This window comes from Nelumbo lutea, chromosome 3 (assembly GCF_056320005.1).
Source record: "Nelumbo lutea isolate HS-2025 chromosome 3, American lotus-T2T, whole genome shotgun sequence".
NCBI classification, from domain to species: Eukaryota; Viridiplantae; Streptophyta; class Magnoliopsida; order Proteales; family Nelumbonaceae; genus Nelumbo; species Nelumbo lutea.
In genome coordinates, this window is record NC_142686.1 from 66140215 (window position 1) to 66150426 (window position 10212).

General features: G+C 34.4%; 1 pseudogene; it reads right to left on the reverse strand.

Moving 5' to 3' along the window:
* Positions 1-1682: 1682 nt before the first annotated feature.
* On the reverse strand, positions 1683-8101 carry LOC148865383 (serine/threonine-protein kinase WAG1 pseudogene; annotated as a pseudogene).
* Positions 8102-10212: the final 2111 nt, after the last annotated feature.

The window sequence follows — 10212 nt, forward strand, 5'->3', positions numbered from 1 at the left end:
CACTGACCACTTAATGGGCCAAAAGCCCATTACGAGCTGGGCTGATATGATCACCCATCTATGGGGCAAATATGAGATTAATGTTAGTAAAATGATTGGGCTTTTGACCTTATCCACTCTGGAAGACCTAATTCAAATTAGATTTGAATCTGGTAACCTCCTGATAAGATCAGGAGTAAACTAACTTAATCTGTAGATAGGATTAAGATAATCCCCTATTCAAATATTGATTTGGATTGGGATAACTCCTAATTAGGAGGTTTTCTTAATCAAGAAGAAAGGAGGAGAGAAACACATTCGAAAATATAAGATTTCGAACCAAGTTTTTCAGTAGGGAAGAAAGCCTTATGCGTACAGAGATTAAATCTCAGAAAACTCCAGAGAGAAGAAAAGCTGTTCAGCCATCTTCGTCACAGGAGTTCTCCTCTAGCTGTCGCCAACCCCTCTTGCAAGATTCGATCTTTGCAGAAGAAAGAAGTCAAGAAATCAGTTCTTGACATCAGTCTTGTAGAAAAGACTCAAAAGGATTCGGTGTTCAGAGTTTCCAGTGGGTTCTTGCGAAGGATCCAGTGTGTAGGACGCACCCTGCTGGTTCCGTTCCATCCACATCTATGCCATCTTCAGCAGGAGCGGATCTTGGTGTCTTCTTTGGGCGTGAACATCAACTTTGGGAGATACTATTTCTCTGGATCAGGTATAATCCTCCCTTTTACTTTTGGTTCAGATCTTGTTCGATTATGGTTCAAGTAGAATCATTGAATATTGTATTTTAAATTTAGGGAATATGATTCCCAGTTGAGAGAATGTAGAAAAATTTTTGAAATTCACCCACCCATTCTGCACCCTTCATGGCATCCATTAGATGGATCCTACCAATCTTTCAGGGTTAGATATGAAACTTGCATCTGAATATTAGAATGAACTTGGAATTCCAATTAGGCAATGATGGACACATGGCATGATTAGATATCCATTGTATCATCTTGTACTTGTCTTTTTGGAATGTATTGGATATATTATATAAATACATGTAGAGTGATGGGGATAAAAACATATACACAACATTGTGATTGTTTTGAGATATTAAATTTATTTATAGTTTGATATATGATATATTTATAGGTTTAGTTACAAATTATAGATGCATTGGATTTAATCCACTACATATTATAATGGGTAAATTACACGGACCCCCTATATTATGGGGTCTATTACAAAGACCCCCTACACTTTTTTTGCGACAAAGACACCCTATAGTTTAGCCGTTAGACAAAGACCCCCTTCCTTAGCATTCCATCAAGTATATTAAAAAAGATTCTATTTTCACAGTTGCCATATTTTGTAATCCCTAAATTTCCCTTATGATAATTTTTTGGACAATTTTACCCACTTTCTTCTCCACCATGCTAAAGCGTTTGGAGATGCCACCCTTACGTATAGATCTTGGTCGTCATCCATGATGTATTCTTGGAGATTGATTAGATCACTGACCCAAAACACACAACCGCTTCCGCCTTCGGTGAGTGTTGGCATTCGCATAAGTTGTAAAAGAATAATTTTTTTTGGCATTCGACTTTTCATTTTCAAATATAATAAGAGTGGAAAGCGAATACTCTATTTTTCTCTCTCGGTCCATTTACACTTCTATTCACTATTAATTATTTTCCTTGCATTAATAGTCACTAGATCTTTGGGGCGTAATTCCACATTAGATGGGAAGATGTGTAATACTTGTTTGATCGTAATTTTGAGAACGTCGTTGTTGTCTCCACCATAAACTCTGCCATCTTCATCATTTTACACCATTGGGAAATAGTTCCAAAATAGGTAGCCTATATTTTGGTTGACTCCACCCCTACTAGACGAAAGTGGGGTTTGTCAAGGGTAGGGAACACATCAACTTTGAAACACAAGTCAAAGTCCGACAACATTATATGACCATCATCCCTAATCAATACATTTTTTGGTTTGAGATCCTGGTACACCACCCCAAGCACATGTAGATATTCTAGAGCCACCAACACCTCCACTGTGAAAAAACAACCTGGAAGCAATGTCTTGACTGCTGCGGAGTGAATGGAGGTCACCACTAGGGCAACAAGAGTAATGCGACTCCTCTAGATGGGTGTAGAGTGTTGGCAGGAAAGGGTGGTCGACCATGGAAAGGACTTTGGCTTCCATCTGTATGTGGCAAAGCTTCTTAGTTGTGAGAACATCTTTGTCCACGACCTTGAGAGAGAAGTTGGCTCCATCATAATCTTCGAGATGGTAGAGAAATATGTGTCCTAGATTTCCATTGCCGATGTGGCAAACGAGCTTGAGTTGGCTAAGCTGCAAGGACCTATTGGAGGAGAGGTTGGTGGTAGCTTTGATTTCCACCCAGTAGGGGTTGGATTTCGTTGAAGCTAACTCTGAGACTATTGTGGGCACTAGAAGAGGTGAAGGTGCAGTCCGTGGAGGTATTGGAAGTGCATCTGGTGAAGCTGAAGTCGACATTGAAGTTCGAAGGGAAAACGATGTCATCGTCTATGGCTTCAGACAGAGATTAGTAGAGGATCTTTTAGAGGCAACTACTGGTTATAGAGGATCTAGAGATTGAGATCAAGACCTGAGACTTGAGAAAAAATGGAGTAGTATTAGTTTACTGTTTAGTTGACCCATTTCATCTCTCCGCCATTATAACATTTTTTTTTTCTGAAAAGAAGGTGATGTTGGGAGCTATCAGCTCTAAGCTCACCATTGATCTAAGCCTTTGAAGTAAAAGAAACTAAAAAGATGAGAAAATTCAATGCAAGAGTTTCACTATGCATGATCATATCCATACGAAAGGTTACTCGTAGATAAAAGGCATCATCGATGACCAGAATCTGAATAAAGAATTTGGTATAACACAAGGAAGAAAAGGGTTTTTTTTAAGAGAAAAGGGCAGTGGAAAGATAAAGAAAATGCTTATGGGTATTTTAGTAATTTAACATATTCTATTATTTGACTTAACATTTAGGGTGTCTTTGTCGCCAAAAAAGTGCAGGGGGACTGCCACAGACCCCATAGTACAAGGGGTCCGTGTAATTTACCTATTCATTTCTTGCCATGGTGGTGTTGATCGTGAATATATGATTTTGCTTATGGGTTCATTATGCAATTATTTGATGAAGCCATTGAACATTCCCAAGCATCTTGAATTTAATCCATTATATATTGTGATTGTTTTTCTTTTCTTGTCATAGTGGTGTTGGCACTACAAGAAACATGCTTTTTAACGACTAGAAAAACCGTCATTAGAAGTCCAAATTCGGTTGCTAAAAGTCTTTAATGACGAGAATATATGTCATCACCACTCGTTGTTAAAGGATTTGCGACTAAAAGTCTAGGCGACGAGTTGAAAATTTTAGTTACAAAAAGTTTTTTAATGACGGAGATACAACCTGTCGTTAAAAGTTATACAATATCGGCGAGAATAACTTGTCACTATTAATTCAAAATCATTAACGACAAATAATTTTATCGTCGCTATTAATTCAAAACCATTAATGACAATTCATGTTTTCGTCGCTATTAATTTAAAACCATTAATGACAATTCATGTTTTCATCGCTATTAATTCAAAACCATTAATGACAATTCATGTTTTCATCACTGTTAATTCAAAACCATTGACGACAAGTCATGCCGTCACAATTGCAATTGTACCTAATGATTTTAGAACTATTAGCAAAAAGATATTTTGTCACTATTTGAAACATTATAACGATTAAAAGTACCATCATCACTAAATTTAAAACTAATAACAACCAATATATATATATATATATATTGTTGTCATTGATTTTATTTTTAATTGTAATGCAATTATAATAATGATCACTTTATACTGCCATAGATTAAATGGAATTTACCAAACTACAAATAATTGACATATAAAATAATTAAAATTCTTTTTTATCTAAACAAGTGCAAAATTAGAAAAAAAATCATTAATAATTATAATAACCACAAGATTCAGTAAATTCAAGACTCTAAATAATTAACTCTCCATCCTCTCAAAAACCACAATATTTTTTTCATAAAATTAATTTAAACTAATAATTCATATGTTGTCCAGAATAAAATAAACTATATTCTTTAAAATGGATAGTTGGATGAAATATAGTCTTCTTAATTTAAACTCTTCTTCTTCAACTGCCTATACAAAAGAGAGAAAAAGGATACACATGTTAGGGAATCAATTTAAAAAAAAATATAAAAAGAAATTCAAGAAAAAAAAATCTTAAAAATGCTTAATAGTCCAACTCGATCGAAACAACAAAAGTTAGAAGATATATCAACACAAAGATCCCTTGTACCTTTTTTGTAACAAAGGCCCCTCGAACTTTAGGTGACAAAAATTGTTAAATTACCAAATTACCCACTAAACTTTCTTTATATTTTTTTTCTGCCCATTTTCTCTTAAAACCTAACTGACCCAAAAATACCTCCATTACTTTTCATTAGGAATATTTTTGTTATCTCACTAGTAAAATTGCCAAAAAAGAAAAAAATCTCTAGGCACTAATCATCGAAAAAAAGAAAAACCATTGGTACTTCAATTTAACAAGTATGCATCAAGGAACCATGGGAGGATTTATTTGTCATCTTGTGAAGAGTAATTTGGGTGACATAAAATTACGGCTTGCCTACTTTACTCAGAAATTTGCTAAAAAAAATCGGAGGGTCTCCAATAAAAAAAAATTGACAAAATAAGGGATAGAGAGTGAGATGGTGACCTAAAGTCTGCAGACAATACAAGGAAGAGGAATGACGTTCCAAGACATTAGAGGGTGAAGTAACAATGCTTAATTGTGCATATGATAATTTGAAATAGAAAATACTTCTAAAGTCTTTGCAATTTTGTTAGGGAGAAATTTTGCGTGGAACCAGTTGAAGGAGTTAGAAAGTGACTACAATGGAAGAGACGGGAGGCCTCTTGTTAAGAAAGAATCAACTGCATCACAAACTAATGATTCTCTTTGATAAGAAATCTAGAAGAGGTTTGAAGAGGAGAGGTGTTGAGGCCATTACCATTTCAGAGACTCCAAGATTATTATCATCCACATTAAAGTTCCAAAGTTGAAGAGCTTGCATGGGTAACTAACTAACTGACTAAACCATGAAACCTATTTTTGTATTCATACCAAGAGTTAGAAATCATGCTTGTATGTATTGAAATTATTATATCCTTTAGTGTCTGTAATCCAAGGTGTGTAATTTTTTTTCTATGGAAATTCAATAATTTAGAGTAAACTTTCTACTGAGAACACATTTCTGATACAAGTTCATTGGTCACCAAAAAAATTCTTATAAATGCTAATTACTTCATTGGAGAGAAATATAAACAAGCTATGGGAGTATGGGGTTTTAGGGACTTATTATAGAAAATGCATGTCTGTTATTAATCAACCTATAAAAAAATTGGCCCATTACATGATTTTGATCATATTCTAGAATGAGCTATATTATTGTTCCTGCCACTTAATAATAACTACTACAGTTACTGCAACTCCCATTATTACCACCACTATGTTTCTATTGTTGCTGCTACTAATACTAGCACTATTACCATACCTGTAGAAGTACCACACTACTACCATTACTATGACAGAACAGATATACTACATTCACCACCATTAGTAGCATTATACTATGATGTTTCACTATCGCAATTGACATCAAGACCACAAGTACTTGGTACCGATACCAACCACTTCTATTATGGCAACCACTCATCGTACCAGGTGAGAGATTGTATATTTTAAGGGATTTTGCACGTTTCGGTCCAGAACATTGGGGTTTGACACCAAAGGTGTGGAGACGACAAGGCATTTCTTACTAGAATGGCTTAGCTACACATGTAGATACATTCTTGTTGGTTTGTTTGATATCATTCCTCAACGACTAAACAGGAGGCCTCCCAGCTACTTCGGTCATTATGACCTTGAGTCCTTAATGGCCTCTAATTCTGTAGTTGACTAGATTCGGATCTCTGAGATGTTACTTGGAAGGGTTCCATCTAGCTTCACATTCACTCCAAAACATAAATCTAATGCATATGATCGAGCAAAAAAGGGTAACGTTTTTCGGAAATTCACAAAGTAAATAATAGAGCATGAAAATGGATTTGAAAATGATGTTTAGGTGCACCTCACCTTTCATTTCCCTAGATTATGGCTTTGTGTCAGTCTAGTCTTTTTTAGCTGCCCGGTATGTTGCTAAGCTGACATATTATGTGGGTTGAGAAATTGAAAATACTGATGGAATATGTTGTTCATTGTATTTAAAATGTCTAGTAGTCTAGGAATTCTACCTTAAAACAACACAGTAAACTAATTGAGAAAAATAATGTAGAAAATAGATCAGCCTATTTATCATTATTAAAAAATAAAATACAATAACCACTCATCATAGCCCCTTTGATAAGTACTCCAGCAAGGAGGTTATGAAGTCAAAATGTTGGGTGCTTTGACGCTGATCTAACTTATTGGGCTACCTGCTAGAAGTTTTGATAGTTGGTCTGTACAACAAGACCGACAACACATTTTAAGATATCAAAACTCATTACTTGACCTATATGAGCATCAAAAGCTAAATTCTCTTATGATATGTAACGATCAACTATTGTTGATTTAAGTAAATATATCAGTTACATATCTGGAGAAGATTTAAATGCAAAATTCATGTCAGTCCCATTAGTAGAAAAAAGTATAATATGGAAAACTCTATTTATTTTACAAAGTAGGGGTCCTCAATGTCATAAACCATTCATTTTGCAGATTGATGCCCTGTCCCTTGCTTGCCTATAATGGAAAATGAAGAAAAGTCTAGGCATTACCAATCTCCTCGCAGAGAACACAAAAAAAATAAAATAAAATAAAATAAAATAAATAAATAAAAAAGGTTTTGGATTAGAATGGCAAAAGAGATGGTAGAGAAAAAGAAGGATACCCTATAGGTTCTCTCCTAAAATCTCCATCACTATTCTGTGATTCCTAGATGAACTATGTGGTCAAAGAGAAAAAGAAAATGGATACTCAAGAACCAACTAAAATCTAACAACAAAAGAAACAATTCCAAGAAAACTCTTTTCTTTCTTTATTTGGTATTATATTCCCATAGATAGTTATATATAAGAAGAAGAAATGAATTGTTACAAATTGTAAGGGGCTAGAACTAGAAGAGCTAGGGGTGAACCAAAAAGGACATGGGTTGGAAGAGTGAAATGATTTGATGGATCATATTTTAGAAATGGATATGGCAATAAACAGAATGGAATGGGAAAACAGGACCCATGTAGGCTATGTAGCCAACTCATGTCCTTAATCATAAATTAGGTGTATTGAACTTTACTAAGATTACTTAGTGATCCTACATTAATTTGGTATAGAGCATTGCTTTTGCTAAAACTTCCATGTCAATCCAACATAAGCATGCATCATCATCATGAGCATCATCTAAACAAACAAATGTAAAACTGAACCAAGTGCAAAGTGTGTATTCGGTTCGGACTTCAACTTAATTTGAACAGCAAACAAAGTATAGATAATCATCATCATAAATCTTGTTTTTGCCATAATCATCATAAATATTCAATTGACAGTTCATGTTGGATTCTCTATTCTTAATTTTTTGTAATAGAGTAGAAGTAAGTAGTAATATAGGGGAATAATAGAGATTGGTTTAAGACATTCTTACCTCTGTATTTCAAAATAGTGGGTTACAACCACTCCTAAGTTTAGACCAACCCGAAGTCCCCAAAACAAAACATTCAAGCAAAAAGAAAAGGGTTAGAGTTTGCATGAGTCTTAAACATAAGTTGATTTTGTTTATAGTAGAACATGAACAGAAATAGTACCTCTACTTATTTTCATGCTAATTGACCTTCTGATACAATAGGCGACAATGGACCATTAGATTGTTGGGTTAGGAGCATATCCTTAATTGTCTTAAGCTCATCTTCCAAAACATCTAGACGAACCTGAAGTGAATGGTTTCTCTTTTCAGATTCAGAAAGTTTAGCTTCAAGTTCAACCCTACTAGAATATGGTCCCCTCACATCTTTAGGTTTCATTCCACACCCATAGCCAACCACATGGTCATGGTGTTGGGGACCGGAACATCTTTCAACTAACTCGATATTAGAGAGAGAGGGCTCAGATTGCATGAGGCATGGTGCTTTCCAACAACAAAATTATTGAAGAAAGTTATTTTTAACTTATTCCCATTTCTAAGTCTTGCCACTTCCTTGCACTGATTTTTATCTCGCCCCATTTTTGGTTTTTGAGTAGCACTAGAATCTATCAACATCATGGAAAACAAGTTATCAACATTTTTATTGCTCAAAATTTATTGAACTTAACTAATAAATTCAAATAAGATAATTTTTAGATTAATTAAAAAGTACAAAAAAAAAACTATCAGTTTCCCTCAACTCTTCTCTAATGGTATCACCCATGAACTCAATATCCTAGAGCAAAGGGATGTCATTGGGTGGTGCAACAAGTGTAGCTGATGTGTTGTTGGCAATTGGAGTATTACTAGCCTCTGTTGCATTATTAGCAACTGGAGTATTAATATCTCTTGTAGTGACATTGGGTGTACCAATGTAAGCACTACGTGAAGATGCCCCAGAGGAAAGGGGTGGTTTAAACCCCTTTCCACGTTCCCTACTCAATATGCATGGTGCTATAAAAACATGTTTGCTTGCCTTTGAAGTGGAAGATTTTCCACTTCCTAATTTGCTTTGTTGCATCATGCACCTGCCACAATACATAAAACCAACAAAGTTTGCAATTAAAGACATGAAAGTAGAGTTAGTTAATAGTAATACATACAACCAATAAACTTAAAAAAACCAATACATATAACCACATTTGGATTTAAAAAATAAATAAATTGTAAAACTACCTTCTCATTTAAATGTAAAATAAAATTAATTCTTTAAGTATATCAATTTGTAAAACAACTCATTTTGGTGGAAACACATTTAATGAGATACAAATATCCAAGGGAGAATAATAAAAGAGAAAAACAATAGTGGTAAAATAAGTAGATGCATCATCGTCTTTGCTTTCTCTTCTTTTGTGCTGAAGCTACATCAACCAACATCGGCTCCACATCCTTTCTCTTCCAACTGATTTCATCAACCATATCTAATGAGGGGAATGCCTCAAATTTAGGATTGAATGATTCATCTTCTTGATAAACTTCAATTTCATGGACTACACCATTGGGATCATCATCCATCTTTAGTGGCATGTCATACGAGTCTCGAGGCTTTGCTTTATCACCATATGCCAATCCTTATTCATATTGTCAATGACATAAAATGCTTGTTTAGCTTGGTTAGCCAAAACAAAAGGCTCATTTGTTTTCAAAACTCATTGGCAATTAACACTAATGAATCCATACTTGTCTACTTTCATACCCTTTTCTTTATCATGTACATCCCACCAATTACAACGAAACAATATCACTTGTCTTCCCCCAAGAAATTGTAATTCAATAATCTCAGTCAAAACACCATAGTATTCAATGTATTCATCTTTAGTGTCAATATCTCCAAGAATCACTACCACCCCACTATTTTGTGTCCTTAAACCCTTATCAAGATCATCTATATGAAACTTGTATCCATTGACAATATAACCGCTAAAGCATGTCACATATCGGCTTGGACCATGTGATAATGAGAGAAAGTTTTCTGTTATTTTGCACTTGTCTTGCTTATGCTGTTCTTCTAATTACAAAAGTTTAAATTTGGAATATTTCAACACATATACATAAGTATCGTAGACTATAAAATGAAAATATACACTAGAAACATAAACTACACTTATTCTACTTGTAAACCAGTTAATAAAGTTTCTCCATTCCCCATCAGACATTTGTAACATATTGACGCCTTTCATTTGAGTGTAGTCTCTACAAAATTGAATAAATGAGTTTTATAAATCATTTGCAGCTAATAATAATAATAATAATAAAGAATAATTGTAGGGTTTTGGATTTACTTAAGAAATGGTTCAACTTCTTCATAGTTCTTTAAAACATATGCATGAGCTTGCTCTAACTCGAATATATCAAGATCACGTGTTGTTCCGGCTCCTAAAGCCTGTCCAGGTTGAGAAAAAATATATAAACCTCTATCAACTTCTTTAGCCCCACCATCATAATTCCATT